This window comes from Rousettus aegyptiacus, unplaced genomic scaffold (genome assembly GCF_014176215.1).
Source record: "Rousettus aegyptiacus isolate mRouAeg1 unplaced genomic scaffold, mRouAeg1.p scaffold_m13_p_12, whole genome shotgun sequence".
NCBI classification, from domain to species: domain Eukaryota; kingdom Metazoa; phylum Chordata; class Mammalia; order Chiroptera; family Pteropodidae; genus Rousettus; species Rousettus aegyptiacus.
In genome coordinates, this window is record NW_023416287.1 from 14722734 (window position 1) to 14741434 (window position 18701).

At 39.4% G+C, this 18701-nt stretch overlaps 1 long non-coding RNA gene across 1 annotated transcript in view; it reads right to left on the reverse strand.

Moving 5' to 3' along the window:
* The window catches only part of LOC107506735, a 34339-nt gene that overhangs the window by 13560 nt on the left and 2078 nt on the right, over positions 1-18701 (reverse strand). Inside the window, exon 2 of the long non-coding RNA XR_001595994.2 lies at positions 2592-4301. This is a non-coding gene — a long non-coding RNA (uncharacterized LOC107506735). The remainder of the gene's footprint in view (positions 1-2591; positions 4302-18701) is intronic.

Here is an 18701-nt window from a genome sequence, read left to right on the forward strand (position 1 = left end):
ATGGTAGTTGTGTATTTTTATATCTGCCACAGAAGAGTCTGAATAAACAGAAATGACAGAGTTTTGGAGGGAAAAGATGATGGCCCCAGTATCCCATACCGAATTACTGTGTGAGGGCAAATGAAAAACATTCTCAGATGGGCCTGGGCTTCGTACAGAGGCAATCCATGTTCTCTTGCAGAAAAAATTACTCTAAGTCACTCTACCTGAGCAAAAAATAAATCAATATAAACAACTCAAGAATGAGGAAGTTGTGGTAATAAGGGATTGATGGTGTCCCTTTGGGCATTGTACTTCTTAGTCCGTATTGAGTTCCTTCCACTGTTTGACTAATGGTGAGGTAGATAGCATGTGGCAAGCTCTTCCTTTTAAGAGAAAAAGGCATTGCACTTGTAAAACAGGACAAATGGACATGTCCCCTCCCACCAGCCCCAGAGGGAGAACTCCATCAGGACAAGCTTATCCTTCGTTATCTGCTTCAACTGTGGTCAGCAAGGGTAAAATCAAAGTCAGTCCCAGGGGAGAGAGCCCTGCATATCTCTTGCTGGCTTTTTGCAACACTCCTCACAGGTCTGGCTGCATCCCGCTGAAATGGGAAAAGAGCAAGGGATGGGTTCTATATCTGAAATTCTCTGTAGCTTTTTTTTCTTAATTGAAAATAAATTCTCTGGATTAAACCAATGTAATCAGAACCTGCTTTTCTCTCCCATTATTTCGTCCTCTTTTACATGTCATGCACAAATAAATAAATTGGACAGGTAAATGTCATATGAGAATTGTGTTTACATGTTATAATGTGAAGCTCATTTTTCACACTCTGTCCAAAGTTTTCTTGTGCAGACACCTTTCTAATCACTGGGAAGAGTTCTTAGGTGTTTAAAAGTGTATACTTTTATCTAACTTCTATCTAAAACACATACATTATACTAAAATTAACTGATCTTCAGTGTGAAACTTCTCTAGTATTTTCAGGGTGACTGGGATAAACTGACTTTTGAATGGTGCTCATGCATTCACAAATGTTCCTTCCTAAAGACACATGTTACAACCAATCAGGGACTGTATAATGATCGGGAGATAAATAGTTCATATAGCAGGAGTATGAAAAGAAAACCCAGATGCAATAAATCTCCCCCAATAATAGAAAGCATCGAGCCTGCCTTTAACCAGCTGGGAAGGCATACAGACTTCTTTCTACTTTACAACTCTTCCCTCAGCACTTATTCTGTAATCATCTCATAATCATGAAAATTTGGCATTTTAATTTCACCCCTAAGGGAAATATGTGAATTTTGGCACCATGACAAGTATAACAGTATAAAAGGACAATTACCTTAGTCTTAACACTCTATTATTTTTTTTTCAAATTTCCAAGTAACTAAATTTTCAAGGTTCATAGCAGAAAATTTTGTTGGAACTTTATATGCATTGTCTTTCACTACATGAAAACCTTCAAAAATCTGTTAGGTTCCAAACTCAGTTTCCTGTCTGGTAAGTCTAACCATCACTCATTCATTTTTGATCATTCCACAAATGTATTTTGAGCACCTACTATACCAGGTACCATGGTGGCCACTGGGAAGCAGTGAAAAATGAGTGCTCTGGACACCGTCTGGGTTCAAACCCCAGCTACCAGTTGCTGTCTTATAAGGCCTTACATGTGCTCCTTAACTTCTCTGAATCTTATTTTCCTTTTTTATGAGAAGAGGAAAATACTAAAATCAATTTATCAGATTATTGTGAGGATTACAGGAGAGTATACACATAAGATGCTTAATAGTAACAAAATACCATAGATGAATGGCTTGAACAACAGAAATGCATTTTCTTTCAGTCCTGCAGACTGGAAAGTCTAAGATCAAGTCTGGCAAGGTTAAAGTTTCCAATGAGATTCTATCCCTGGCTCATAGATGGCTACCTTCTGTTGCATCCTCACAAAGAGAGCCCTCTGGTATCTCTTCTTGTAAGGATAATGATCTCATTGGATCAGGGCTCCACCCTCGTGTCCTCTCCTCATCTAACTCTAAGTACCTTCCAAAGGCCTCATCTCTAAATGCCATCATATTGGGGGTTAGGACTTCAACATATAATTTTTTGGAGGGGAGACACAGTTCAGTTCATAGCATTATTATTATGTCCACTTTTCAGCAGCTACATTTCATAATTTATATTCTTAAAGGAGGAAAAATACCCATTTTTCTAAGATGTCAGGACCCACATGGAAATTGCATAACTAAAAAAAAAAAGCCCCCTTTGGACCATCTAGATTCAGTTCCTCTCCGTATGGACTCTCTAAATGCAAACATCTCTATATTCTCAAGCTCAGTTGTCTGCCCAACCACCCTCCTCAGTCAAGAACAGCAGATATTGGCTCCTGTAAACACTGTAACCCAAGGACTGTAAACATTTCTGAGGCAGTATTTAGAATGGCCACAAGCCATCCCTCTAACTTGGCTAGGAACTGTTCATAATGCCAGGATTAAAGAGTTGGCTTTTACCACGTGTACGCAAGAGACTCTAACAATAGGGATCACAGCTGACCCAACGACCATCTTAACCTCTCCTTGAAAAGAGGTAGCCATGTCACTCACCTCCAGATGGGCTCATGAGGAATTCTGGAACACGCACCTCACTTGCTCTTAATGTAAGAACGCTGAAAGTTCCTGCTACTGGGAAGAAGGATGCATTAAATGTGAATGACCTATTTTCATAAACAGAGTAACATCCTCATCATGTACGTCTTCAGGGGGAACTGGGAAATGAAAAACTACAGTATACTGGGGCTCCAGCCAACTTGAAAAATTCAGGACTTCTGCCACCTGGTTGTTGAATCATAGCTTGAAAATGGTCATGGAGGGAATATTTACACCATGAAAACGAGCAAATACTACAAGTCAGGATCTTTTTTCCCCCTAGAAGAGTCAGCTTATAAGCATATCACTGGACCACAGCAGCTCCCATTTCAAAAAGTTTTACACTGGAATAGGCCTCAGAAATACCTGGATATTTCATTTTTCTCTAACATATAGATTTTTGACCTCCAGACAAATTGAAAGCATTAGACTCTCTCCTGCTTTCCGGTATGTATACTTGGGAAGGAAAAACAAAAGTTGCTACAAAAGTGGAACACACATTTTGAAAGAATTTATAGAGACAAAAACATATATAGACATTAAGAAGAGGAGAATGAGAATAAGGAATGAGAATATAACTAAATAATAAAAGAAGTAAATCAAGTGAGGGTCTTACACAGAAGATAAAAACATGCCTAGGTCCATGACATTTAAATCATTCTACCTTCTGTACCTGAGGTTGGGTAGGGCTGGGTGGGAAGTACACTGAAGAAACTCCAGTGCTCCCTGTAATATATGCATATTCTTGTAATGCTACAAACTACTGAAGGAAGAAATCTCATCTTAGAAGTTTCTGTACCCCCAATATTTTCCACAATGCTTAATATAAAGCATTCAAAATGTGTTTCCAGACTCTATGAGTAAGTGGCAGAATAGGTTAATAATAATAATAAATTTTAATATTTAGCACAATTTCCATTTACCACAGATACCAATAAAATTGTTTAAAATACCCATCAGATGCCATGCTGCCTGGTTTGGAACCCTCCACCAGTTTCCCATCTCATCCAAACTCATTAGCCCTGGCCCCATGCTCCTTTATGATCAGTTGCCTACATAATACTCATGTGCTACTCCACTGCCTCTCATTCACTTGCTGCACTTACCCTTCTCTCTTCTTAGATGTCTCATTCCTGACCCAGACCCCTTAGAGCTTGCCCTCTCTTCCTTTAGACCGTGGCTTGGCTCACTCCTTAATTCATGCAGGCCTTCGCTCCAATGTCATCTCCTCATGGAAAATTTGCTTGTTCGATCTACTTAAAATAGAACTGCCATCACCTCGACAACATTTGATCTCCATAATCTGTTTGACAGCACTTATCATTTTCTGATATTTGTTTATTCAATGTTAATTGTCTTCATCCCTTTGAAGACTGAATCTCTACGAGGCTAGGGACTTCGTCCGTCTTGTCCTCTACAGTACTTCCGATGCCTGGAACAGTGCCCATTGTAGTAGAATCTCATTAAATATTGATGAGTGATGAATGAATGAGTGAATAATTTTATTTACAAAAATTCAAGTGATTGGCCACTGCAACATGAGTTAAAGGAATATCCTGATTCACAGAGATAAAAAACTTGTTACCTGTTGCTCCTAGGCAAGTAGATGATTCCACATTGCTAAGTGTGATGATACTCCAGTCTGAATCTCTAATCACTGTCCAGTTCCTAAGTATAACAGAAACACAACATATCCAAATGTGTAATGCTGGCAACTCTAATTCAGCAAGTTCAAATCTAACTAAATGTATCCTCCATTTCCAATTTCATCCCTTATCTCAGTTCATGACATTGACAAAGCCAGAAAACAAGTATCATCCTAGGTTTTCTGGTATATTATCCACACTGCCACCCTTGGAGATACCATTCTAACATGACATGACTGTCACGTACTTGGTACAACTTTTTAATACTTAAAGATTAAAGCTCAGGCCGCTTAAGAAGGCATCGAATCTACCCCTTCTTTAACTCAGACCTACTTTTCCATTTTCAGTTTCAGACTCACATCCTTTCTTCCCGCCATTGCCTAGTTTTACTCCAAGTATGCCGAATCTGGCTTTCGGTTTTTTGAGTCCAATGCGCTCATCTTATACCTTCTGCAACCTGTGACAAGATTGTCCTCTCTCTCCCCACTTGGGCATATGATCCATTCTCCCTCCAGCCTCAGAGCTGCCTCCAATAGGAAGCCTTTCCTAACCACCACCAAGCTGATTAAGTTGCCTTCTGATCTGTCCTTTGGAAATACTAAGTGGGTTCCTGATTCTAATAGCTTCTCTCTTGAAAAAAGCTCCAACAAGAGTGTTAAACTCCAGAGTACACATATTTAACCCTCATCAGTGAACCAGCTAAGTATACAAGGAAATTCTTTACAAATGCTAAGAAAAGAGAGCCAAAGGCCTAATTAATTTTTCAACACTGAAGTCTGAGTTTTACAGTTTTTCTCTTTTTAATGGTAATAAATTTCTCTAAAACAAGCAAGGTCTGGTGATTGGGCTAGGGACCAGCAATGCTCACTTGGCAAGGAGTTTTCTTGATTCAGGCTGTGGATATTTAAAGAACAATGCCACAGGTCAAACGTCAACATTAGCCCATTCCCTTCTAATACAGAATGTAAGCCTTGTGTGTGTACTATCTCCCAAGAGATAGCTATGGATGTCTCTCTGGCTCTCACTGCATTCTTGATGAGTACTTTGGCCCTTAGCGTAGGCCAATATTTTTAAATCCAATCCACAGGCTTGTAGAATTGGTGATCTAGAAGCAGCCTTAGAAGTAATTTATTTACTTAGTATTATCTTTATTCCTGGGTAGCAGATCAAAGTGACACATATTACAATCTTGCAGTTTCTACAGGTCAAAACTCAGGGTGCAGCATGCCTGGCTGTTTGGCTCAGGGTCTCACCAAGCGGATACCAAGGGGGCAGCAGGGCTGCCGCTCTAATTTAATGCACAAGGTCCTCATCTAAGCTCACCAGTTGGTAGAATTCATTTTCTTGTGGTTGTTGAACTGAAATCCCCATTTCTTTGCTGGCTGTTATCTGGGGGTCATTCTCAACTCCTAGAGGTTGACACATTCCTTGTGGCATGGATCCCTCCATCTTTAAGCCAACAATGCACTGATGCACTAAACTCTTCTTGTGCTTCATCTCTCTAACTTCCTCTTTTGTAATGCTGAAAGAAACACTGTGCTTTTAAAGGGCTCATATGACTAGGTAAGATTCATTGGGTAATTTCCTGACCGATTGATTGGGGACCTTGATTATACCTACAAAATCTCTTCACAGTACCACCTAAATAAGTGTTTAAAAACTTGGAGTTGGTATGTGTAAACCAAGGCTAGAGATGTTGGGGGCCACCACAGAATCCTGCCTGCTGCACCTCCTCAGAGTACTCAAGAATGTGGATTTCAGAGAGAACCTGTAACCTCTTTCCTACCTTTACTCCGAGTTATCTCTTGTATACAGCTAGTGCTTTTCTGAACATCTTTTTGTGGAGGTTTTACAGGCTTCTTGACCTCAGTATGTCCTCATTGCAGGTAGCATGACAGAGCAGACTGAGATGAATTTAGAAAGACAATTCAAAAACAGGAGAGTCATGCTGATCATACCAAAGAATACTGACTGTACCTATCTACTGTTGCAGTGGGGTGCCATTAAAGGGTTTTAGGTGGCCATGTAATAGGATCGGGTGTGTTAGAAAGGTGAATGAGTGCATGTGAACAGGACAGAACTGTTACCATGCCCAGGTAAGAACTGATGGTAGCCTAAACTAGGACAGTATCAATGGTATATGGAGGAGGTCTCCCCCACTAATATGGCCCAAATAGGCATGGTCTCACCATCATCTGTACTTCTCCTTCATATTACTCATTACATGCTTTTGTAGCCGTGCTTAGCTTGTCTCTCTCATTCCTCTTGACTGTCTCATAGCATTGTATCCCTGGCACAGTGCCCCGCACATAGTAAGTGATAGTAAATGATAACGAATTATCCGATGTATTCTCTATACCACAAGTCACAGCACCAGATTTAGCCACCTCTCTTTGCAAGTCTGTTGGCCAGGTTCTTGCTCTTCCTGCCTCAGTTTAGATGATGTTCCCTGCTTGACCCAGTAGAAGCTGGGGTTTCTACTATCTTCTCTCTGCACCCCTATAGTCGCAGGGCTAGCCCATCCAATCCAAACTGAAGTTCCCTCGTCTCAGCTCATCTAGGCTTCTGGTCACTGGCCGGGAGTGGGCAAGCTCTATCATGCCTCTGGTTGAATTGAATATTTTATTGTTTCCCCTTACCCCAGAGGCTATGACAGTGCCCGCTTTGGCTCCACACTCCTGACACTCCATTTCTCTCCCAGTATGGCATGCAGCCCAGCCATGTTGCCTCTTTTAGCCTCCTGGGCTAGCTCGCCAGTGAACAAGGACAGCCCCTAGACTCACTGGGACAGAACATTTATGTTTAATAGACCTTTGCTATCCTCTCCAGTTCTAGGATCCCAAAATGCCCGTGTGAGCCCTGATGAGTCCTGTTGGAAATACTTCCGATTTCCCCTGATGGATGTTCAGTATGACTGCTCCTTTCTGCTGGGTGAGTCCTGTGAAAATCACTTTACTTGTAGATTTAATTGACTTCACTTAAACTTTGCTTTTAGTCGTATTAGAAGACAAGCCATTTATTCCCGCACCCCACCCTCTTTCTTCAAATGAGTGTCAAGGGAACTATTTGTGTTTTGTTACTAAGACTGCTGCTGAACTTGAGGCTCCACTAAGAGGAGGACCCTCTTGAGTCTTGGCAATCACATCCCACACAGCCTCACTCTGTTGGTTTCGTCCTCTCGATCCCAGTCCCTTGTGGAAAATTTGTAGAATTAGGAAATTAAGAAAATAGAGACTGAAAAAGACCCAGAGAATGCTTAGTCAGGAAAACCCCTTCAAAGAGATGAAACCTCCACAACAAATTTGTCAAACGAATTTGAACTACAGACGATCATATGGGGTGCTGTAAATAATGAATTTTCTCTTCTCCTTTTCTCTTTCTCTTTCTCTCTCTCTCTGCAAAAACACAATAGATGGTAAGTAGAAATTAATTTAGTCTCTTTAGATGATCAGGAGGGAAAAAATGAATTTGGATTTAAAATGGCAATTTATGGATAAATATCTTCCACAAAAGACTGGGACTCAGACAGAGAGCTGATCCAAGCTCTTTCTTGCTGTTATTTTTCTTGGAACCCTGCATCGTACTCACTCCTTTTGTTTTCTAGACCCATGGATTTCATACTACCGATCCCAGAAGTATGAAGGATGTTGCTCTAATGAGGTGTCTGACCCTCTTTTCTTGCAGTGAACATGATCCTTCACGTGAGAAATATCACACTTGTAAACATTTTACACGCAGGCTATTTGAAAAGGAGAAACCATTTACGGAAGAGATGAGACCCTGGTTCTAATTTTCTCCATGAATGTTCTAAGTCAGCCAACAGGATACCTATACCCAATGGGCCTCACAAATGAGAAAGAAAGGAATTTCATATAAACTTTGTAAGGCAGAAGTACAAAGGCGGGTTCTATCTTCAGTGTGACCACAACTTTCACTTTAAATAAGCTTTACTTAAATCACATCATTTGAAATTTACATCCAGGGTCTGCCAGGCATTAAGGCCCTCTGCTTTTATAGAAAGATAGTTTCTTCTTAACTGGCTCTCAGGGTACAGAGGGAGGCATCTGGGTACCATGTGAGACATAGACATCCTTTAATGTCACCTCTCCCAGGCTGAGAAGCCAGCTCTGCATTCTGGATGGGTCTTGACTCCACTTCCCTGGCTGCAAGCTAAAGAAATAGTGACTGTAAACTGCTTGGTCTGTATCATCAAAGAGAAAGAGCTCTTTGAGGCAGAAGGCTGTATCTTATTCATTCTTATTCATTGGTTTTTCCCCAATTGTCTAGAACTAGGTCACAAAGATGAGAGGGAAAGGGAGAGAAGGAGAAAGAAGAGAGAAGGGAGGAGAGACAGCCCTACAGAACATGCCGATATAGAGGATATGAAAATGAGAAGGGCACAAAAATGACTTCAACTATAAAATTCCCTAAACCTCCAGCAATGTGCCGCTTCCCTTCTTTAAGCAAATCAGCTAAACAGGGACTGTTACAAGTAAAGCCAGGGGACCTACCCAGCTATCCTTGTCAATAGATAGAATCAACAAGGTCAGAGAAGACCCACAAGATCATTACCAATTCCACAACAGTGAGAGCTGTGAGCCTGTTACTACAAGACACACAGCGGCAGAGAGAAGTGATAACAATGTATGAAGTATAACTGTTCATTTAGTAAACAAATTAGACGTCACATATTTTGCTAATTTTTGCAATTTATTTTGAGAGTTAAGGAAGAGAGATTTTGTTGATATTTTATATATAGCAGGATTACGTATGACTTCCATGATATAGAGAAACAACATTATTCTGAAACACAGAAGACCCTTAGATTCCCCAAAAGACTTCAGGTACCTATCTTCAATCGCTATTTGAGCTACATAGAATACAACAAACCTTTTCAGAATGCATTTAATGAACCAGGCATTATGCCAGGGGCTTATTTTTCCTCTTAAATTGTTTGACTTGCTTAGGAACCCTATTCTCACACTCAAGCACCCAATTTAGAGATGAAAAAACAGAGGCTTGGAGAACTTGATTTATTCAGTACCTAAGGTTATGTACTAGCAAAGCTGACATTTAAATTTATCTTCTTTTAAAGCTCATTCTCTTTCCATCACACAATGCAACTGAAATTAAGAACCACCTGGTAATTCATTGGGATATGCTTCAATATGCCCCAGGAGAGACAAAGACAAATGTTCGGGAGACAGGGATTTACAAAGTCTGAAAGACCACAAAATGTTGATCATAGACACTACTCTTACCAAGCTCATCAGGTGGTACTGTTGAGAAATTCAGTGAATGCTGTGGAAATCAGTATTCTTCCACAAAAACTTCCATGATGAAAACTCAACATGAAACCTAGGAGAACTGATCTTAGACACAAGTGGATCCTGAGGTGAAAGTAACAATCTCCTTTCCCTCCTCTTCTGCCTTCTTTCCCTTTTCTTTCTTCCCTCCTCCCTCCCCCTCCCCCCTTCTTCCTCTCTGTATACCCCTTGCTTCTTCCTATATTGGCTGCATTTCCTCCCACTAACTTCCTCCATTCATTTGGACATAAGAGACACAGAAATGGCTGTAGAATGTTCCAGAAGACAGAGATATTTCCATTCTTCTAGTATCGATACATGAAATCTTCGGGAATGGTCTCGTCTGACCCCTTCAGATTCATGGCTCACCCCATGAACTGATCTCTATGGATAAGGCCCATGATTGGCAGTTCACTCTTACGGTCTAATGCAATGGGGAAATGTGACTTGTTATTTCCATCAGAGCCATGTGGAAGAGGGGAAGGGTTATGTCTTAGGAGAGAAAAGAGGCTGTTACATTAAAAAAAAAAAAAAAAAAAAGGCGATTCAAAGCAGAAAATAACTGATACATGTCCACAAAAATACATTTTGGATCTGACCTCACTTAAATTCCCAGAAGCACATGTCCTTCTCTTGTTCCTTGATTTCCAAAATGTTCTGTTTCTCTTCCAAGTTTGGCATGGTTCCCTATAATCTATTTTAATACTACCTTCTTGTAACTGATGTTAAAATATTGATGTGTGAACTGTCTGGCAGTTCGGCTAGTGGCAGTGACAATAACGATGACAGTGATCACAGATACCCTTTTCTGAGCACCTATGATGTGGTTACAAATTTGAACTCAGAAGTACAGACATAGCTGGTTTTAAACCAAGACCCACCACTTGCAATTGTGGGATCTTGTCATAAACTTCAGTTTCTTCATTTGAAATATGGTGGCAGGAGTGATAACAGCATTTGCCTCAAAGCACTTTAGGGAAGTTTAATTAGAAATAAGCCTATAAAGTGTTTGGTGTAATGCCCGATATATATTAAATATATCAATAAATTGTAGCTACTATTTGAGTGTCCCAGTCACTACTCTAGACATTTTATTTGATCCTCACCAACTGCATAAAGGTGGGGGGAAGTACTGTCCTGAGTTCTTTCACAGGTAAGAACACAGAGGTGTAGGAAAAGCTGAGAAAGTACTGCTCAAACACTGAGAGTTGGGCAGTGGCCGCCCGGGATTTGGAGATATCTTAGACTCCAAAGGCCGAACCATTTTATCACCAAAGGTTCTCTGTCTCCTTTGAACCAAAATTTAGGTGATAATCCTCTAAGGGGTAAAACATTTGAAACTGGTTCTGTACCTGAATATCCAAGATGCTCAGTGGCCCAGATGGATAATGGAAGTCCCCGTGGTGCTGTTCATGCCTCTACTATTTCTACCTCAATGTCCTGCTTTCCTCAGTGAAGTGTTTATCATCTCATAGACAGTCTATGGGGTAGTTTTAGAATCACTGCCAGGGCACCATGACCCAAAGACTCCTGGGAAGCTATAAACTGGCTGTCTGGCATTAATATTTCTTTAACACACCATGACCATTTTGTGAAATGAGTGGATTGAGACTAGGGCCCACGCCAGAGGCCTGTGCATTCCTGTCAAAAAGGAAATTCTCAGGGTTACCCAGCTGAGGGTTATGATGTTGAAAATAATTCCTGTTTAGTGAATCCTGAGAATGGGCCAGGCTGCCTTTGCCTTCCTCCTATCGCTGCTCCAACGTATGTCCAATCCCAGGAAAAGTGTTCCCATCTGTGTTATTCTATTAACTGAAAAGGAAGGAATTAGCACATGAACTTGTCACATCTTGTGACCTGTTGCATACTGAGATGGGAGGTGGTGGCAGAACAAACAACATTCTTTCTCTCAGTGCCTTTCAGACTCATTGAAGAAAACAGAAAGAGCAGTTGACATGAAATGCACCAGCACCATCTCTAAAATCATTCGGGGCCTCTCCAGGATGCACCTTATGGAAAGCAGAAGGGAAAGGGCAGCAGAACATTGAAGGAAGTTGCCCCTCTCTGCTACGTTCCAGATGGAAGACCTTCCCACAGAAATACTTGCTGGAGAGTGCTGCCAAGGAAAAGGGCCTCTGGTGGGGCTCCTCTTGCCCTTCCTTGCTGATGAAAACAAGGGATAGAAGGTGGCGAAGGACCACAATGGTTACGTCCTGGGGGGAAGGGCCTAACAGAAGGCCTGCATGAAGGGCCTGGGGGGAGGTTCTTTCTGACCTCAGGCTGGTGGTTCTGGCTCGCTTCTTGCATAGATTCTGAATGCAACATAACAATGTACTGAAGGTGTCTTTGACCAAGTTTCCTTTTTACACATCTTTTATAGGATTCCACACTTGACTAAGTGTTAGGTATAGACTGAGATCAAGGATACACTTGGGTATGAAGTATATGAAGGGTATAAAGAGGGAACTGGGCTCCATCTCATGCTTTCCCAATGGTGTCGGTTTGTACCAGTTTGCCTTGGCAGAAACTCAGTTAAGAAATGAGAGAAAGAGAAAAAAATAGAAAAGAAAAAAATTCTTCTTGAATCCAGCTAAATTATACCTCCTATAACTGGCAGAAACCAAGGGTCAGAACAATCACAGGCTCTCCAAGGACAGTGGGAGATAGGAGTCATCTCATGGGTGAGTTGGTCAAGGCTAAGAAAATGTTCTGTAGCTCTAAAGTTTTGCCCAGAAGGGGCTCCCCGCCAACTAGGACTTGCCACCAAGAAGCATTGTCTGCTTCCTACTTCCCATGTCGTCTCAAAAAAGAAACACTGCTACATGAAGACAAACACTGATTCCAGGATCTCACAGGCCCAGCCTATGTCATGACCTCTAGAAATGATTTCCATCAGCAAGAATATAAAATGTTTTTTGTTTCTCCTTGATTTCCTCTGTTTTTAGAATTTTATGGCACATAGAGGGAGCCCCTCTTGAGGTAATTCCAGGCCAGCTGTTCTCTCCCTCACCCCTTACCAATAACTCATGAATCAGTAAGTCAGGGCTGAGGTCAAGGATTCTCATTGTCAATAAGGATTTGACCCATAGGACAGTGCTGCAGACGGTGTGTGGGAATCACTTGGAAACACTATGCACTGGGGATTCCAACTAACCCTGAATCCATACGTACTTTGTGATTCGGCTAAATCCTCTAAACCTGAACTTGAAAGGATATATTAGATTCCAACATTATCAGTGGTGTGAAATAAGACAGAATAGTATGCCATGTAAATTCTATGCCCTTTTTATATATAATGTCCTCAATAATGAAGAGCTTTCCTAGAATTTAGATAAACAGGGAATCTAGTAAGATTAATTCAAAGAATATTTTTATCAAGCATACTTTTTATAAAATACTGCGGTTGCCATTGGTAATATACAGATGATCACAATGAATTGTGGTCTAGAAGGAGTTACAACCTTGTAATAAACAAATATTTTCAATTTGTTTATTATTTAAGCATTAAATAACATTAAAATATTATGTATCTCTATGAACATAATAGAGATATTAGATAATATCTAGTAAGGCCTTAATATGACTCAGAGGTTATAAATATATTAAAGCATTTAATCAACTAGATGAAATAGGTACTATAATTATCTGTATTTTACTGATAAGGAAACTGAAGCTCCAAGAGGTAGGTAATTTAGTCACAAGTGTCCTACTGGTGATGTTGCTCTGATGCTCAGCCAGGCTGACCAACTCTTAGAGCACACGTCATCTTTAAATATTATTATAGTTTTCTGAGGGAATTGGTGAAGATCAATAAATCCAACTGGGACAGAAAGTGCAAACAATGACATTTCGCAAGCTGTTATTTTCCTCGTTACTTGGTTTCCACATAGCCATGACCCCATCTCCAACTTACTTGCATGAGCTCCACATTACCATGTCCATCTGTACCCACAGGGCCAAAGGCACCAGGAAGCCTACAATTCCCAATATAACCTGACTATCTAAATCTCCCTTTCCTCTCAGACTTTTGGTCAAGTAGAAGATCTAAGCTTTCTTTTTGAAAAGAAAAAATAGAGGACACTATCTGTGGCCTGTCTCCAACCTAAAAATGAATAGACTATAGGCTGGAACATCAAGAAAAGATATGACCCTTCTTCCAAAAAAGGTAAGTTTTCACCTCACAAGTGAAAAAAAATAATCACATACATATTTTTTTATTTCACGTCTTTTTTACAACTAGCTCTTTGAGGGCAGGGGCTAAGTCTCATTTATCACTACAACCACAGAATACACTACAGTATTTTTAAATGCTTAATAAACATTAGATTGATAAATGAAGCCCTGCTTCCACTCGTTTTACCTACACTGGATTCTGTACATAATGTTTATTGATTCTTTACAACGTTGATTCAAAACCTACTACATGCCAGGTATTTTCTAGTTTTTGTGAATGTAGTGTCGAACAAGACAACTTACCTTTAAGAAGCTTATAGTTTTAAAAAGCCAAAGTGGTCTTCTAAAATCTTAGCTCAATTTCTCCTCTGGTTGAAACACTCCCATGGTCTCCCATTGTTAAGAATAAGACCTGAACTCCTACATGACCCACAAGGTGCTCCCTGGCCTGGTCTGTGCGTCCCACCTTCCTTCTTGCTGATTATCGACAAGCTGCCCTGACCTCTTGATTTCTGTCTGGAACATGGTAAGCTCATCTACCACCTTGGGTCTTTGCTTCTTCTTTGGGCTCTGCTTGTTCTCTAAAATTCCTTTTTCCTGATCTTCACTTGCCTGCATCCTTTGGTCATTCATTTCTCAGACTGAATGACTACTCCTTAGAGACACATTCTTAGATGATACAACTAAAGTAGTCCCTTCTGTCCTACTACCCCATGTCAATCCTTTGTATAGTGCTCTTGGAAATCTAATCTTGTTTATTTACTATTTTATCATCTGTTTCTCTTTTTACAACAAAATCTTTAATAAACGTGACCCTCTCTTATTCATTTACCATTGCATTCTATTACTAGAACAGAACCAGACACATTGTTGATGCCCAATAAATAAGAGATGAAGAATTGGACTTCTGAATAAACCTCCACCCGAGGTACAGGAGGTATGGGAAGTGGCCTTCCTTTTTCTTCCCGTCTGATGGCAAGTTAAAGAAGTGAGTTTTGTTTGTTGGTTTTAATTTTCAACCACCTATTTGATGTTTTCTAATCTATCTATTACTTTATGGTTTTGTTGTGTTCTGAGCTGTTTGTTGAAGCACTGTTTATAGTGTTCAGAAACTACAGGAATTTTCTTTATCAATAAAGACTGGGTAAATAAATTGCATTATCTCCACAAAACAGAAAACTGTTGTTATTAAAATGCTAAAGTATGTGTTATTTGTTAATATGGAGTTGTCATACAACATTATTGATTAATACATTTGTAAAATTGTATTACTCAGTTCACTGAAATGTTATTTGTCCATTCTGAGAGATATTCAGCAGAATGTTAGTAGAGATTTCCTCAAGGTTGTGAAATTTTAGGTAATTTAAAAATATTTATAATTTTTGCATAGATTAATATGCCTACAATGATTACACGATGTTTCACCCATTGAAAGGACATTTTTGGAACATTTTCATTAAAAAATAAAGAAAAATTAACAATCATATAAACAAAAAAAATAGAAATAAATAACATGCCTTATTTTGCTTGAAACCTTTTCTTGCACCTCTATTTCCCACAGATGAAGTCTGAACTCCTTAGTATGGTCTAAAGGGTCTTTTCCACAGTTCCACGCTCACCTGCCAACAATGTTCCCATTATGTCCTGATAATTAAAACATGCCTAGTAAATGTGGAAGATCTTGTTTTTAATTCTTCAGCACAACCCTGAAAATACTGTTGTTACCTCCATCTGAAAGCACGGAACATTTAAGTGAGTTTCCCAATTTCACAGTCAGTCAGAGGTAGTTCCAGGATTCAGATCCAGCCAGTTCGGCTCTTCACCACTACATTCTGCTGCCTCCCTAAATAAAGGCCCACAGTACGTCATGAGCCTTTATTTAGATGTATAAAATGGCTAATGCCACCGTGGCATAAATTCTCTCACTGAGGCTCCACCCTAAATACAAGAAATAAACCTCAATGCTAATATAGACACAACTTTTTGTGATTTAATTTACTCGTCTTGTACTATAATTATTAAAGCCTTTCAAAGATGCATTTTCAATAACATGTGTCATAGTGGAAAGCTTCAATCATGACACCTTGTTTTGACTTGACATCTTAGTATCTCAGATGTACACAAAGGTACATTCCAGTTTATTACCATAAATTTAAAAATAAAATTAGATGATCAATAATACAGAATGCTGTTCATTCAGTAAAATGCAATATGCAAGAGTGTGAAGCTCTGGACTCCGAATTCTCCTTTCACCTCTTACTATGGTTCCCTGGACAAGTTGCTTTTCTTTACTCTGTGTCCTTTGCCCTATAAAATGGGCATGCTAATACCACCTTGCCCACAGTGTTATTTTTAGGACGCAATAAAATAAATACTACAGGTAAAATGCTTAGTGTAGTCTAGAGCATAAACGCTCAATCAAGCACCAAATCCAAAAATTAGCTATCATCACTATTTTCCCCTTCAGGGCCTATATTGCATTGGGAGGAATAGAGGCCAGGTGAGGCACTCAAAAAGTTGATGTCCTCATGGAGAAAAACAAACAAAAAAACAACTTTCCTTATGTCTTATAAGACTAGCAAATCCTTTGTCTGCTAATATTTATCTCTTCTTAGACTAAAATTTCCCTGTATTTTTATTCTAACAGGGTTACTGTCTTTTCCCCCTGTTTTCCTCCATTAACACACTTAACACACTTCTCTAATTCTAGCTTAGCATGGACTCCAGGCCCTAAAGGTGGGTGATAGACAGGCAGGCATTCAATCCCAGGAAGAAGGTAAGGAGATGGTGGTAAAATCTCTATTCTGCCACATATAGAACTTCCTCTTTTTCCTATTCTTTTAGTCTACAGTACCAACCAAGAGGTGGCTGGCAATGTTCCCAGTCTAGCAAGGTCCTAAAGTGGGAGCCTAAAATGTGTACATTCTGCATATTTAGACATGCTTGAGAATGCCTGGAGGGTTAGCCAGGCACATGGGATATCAGCCAAGGAGCCTCATGGGTGAGATTCCAACCTAAGATTCTCTCCCCTATCTGGCCCATGGCCCTTTACGGCAACTCTACTGTTTTTTTGCAGGTCTTAATTTATCTGTCGATTCTTCTCTAAATGCTAAATTCTCTGAGGTCTTTAAGGGTATGTACTTTATGAGTATTTATCCAGCACCCAACAGACCTGACTCATAGAACACACACAATAATTAAATATAGAATGAGTGAATGAATGAGAAAATGAATGACAAAAAGCTCACAAGTTAGACCCAATCAAAGGGTTTTCTTTATAAAAGAGAGGTCATTTTGAATAAATCACAGCACGGTGAGTTATTCAAATGACATTTCGGCTACTCCTGTCCCTAAGAACTAGTGACAACATATTGTAAGAAAACAATTTCTAGTAAAAAAAAAAATAAGGTATCTCTAATCAAGAGTAACACCAAGCATCTTTACTTTAGGTCTATTTCCTAATAATATATAATGAGAGGGGTTGAGGTAATTTTTCTCATCAGCAGCTTGACCACTTGGGAGTTATTGACAAATAGAAGTAAGAACCTATGAGCATATTCTGGAAGCCATCAAAGAGGCAGGCATCCCTGACATGACCCGAGAACACTAGGTAACTAGAGACTGAATAAGAATCCATATGAAGAGTCACTGGAGAAAGGAGATATTTCCTATGATGAAAATTGAGCATCAATAACACCAACTATGCTATGTACTTGCTCTGTGGGCTTGGGCATGAGACTCAGTTTATTCATCATAAAGTGGAAATTTCAATGATATCCATCTTGAACATTATTATAAGATTAAATTATATAATGCATGCAAAGTGCTCAGCATGGCTGTTAATTCTAATATGTAATAATTTATAGTAAACAATGATGATGATGATAAATCTAAGAAGAGATCATGGCATAAAGCCTATCAGTAATACTCCATTCTGATCAGGGAAAGAAAGTCTTGAGTAGAGGTATCCGAATTCTGGTATGTGGGCAATGAGCCAGAGGAGGATTGTTTTATAACTATTCTTATAATACAAAGGTATTTTAAGACTATAGTGGTAAGAAAAAATATGGATGGTAATTCTGAAGACTTATCAAGATGTACTTATCTGGACCATCTGCACCATCAGCCAATTGATACTCCTAATGGTAGAGCCAATTCATCGAGCAATACAAAGGCCTAATAAGACACTGGTGTAAGATAATGACTGCACCCTCACTATCACTTCGAGTGTGAGTGACATGAATGAGTTCCTCTCAAAGTCTGTGCAGGAGTTAACTCTTAGGAAGATGTTCAATAGGACAAGAGATTAAAAGCCAGTTTTCCTAGAGCTGTGAAGGTAGATGAAACTAATATTTCCAAGAGTTTGCTTATAAAATAGGAACCTCAAGAGTCTATGAGTCTCCCAAGAGCTTGTCTTTATTCATAGAAAAGTAGTTTAGGATCTTTCTAGAACAGACTGGGTACTTGCATGTGGGAATATCTCTATAGCGCTGAACCCAAAATATCATCAGAGAAGTGTAACCATAGGGCAGGAGAAATAATTTCATATCCTTATGGAAACCACATCCTAAAGAAAAATGAAGTTGGTCCTAGGAAGATTCACCAAAATTCAGAGAGGAAAAGTCCAAAACATAGCTGGCCAAATGAGTATTCATTCTCTAGGTGTAGTATACAAGTTTGAGATATTCTCATCATATTAAAACTATCCCTATTTATTTTTGTCCCCGTGATGTGTCTAGTTGAGAGAAATATATATATTTCAAACAAAAATTTTCCTTTGAATTTCTAAAAGATTTACATATTTATTTAATATACTATTGAGAATAGCAAAACATATTATAGTTATTTATTTATAACAGAGTACGACCTGAGGTAACTACTGTCCTGTTTGTATATTTTTTCAACCCAGCATTCTACTTTATGATATTTATACTAACACATCC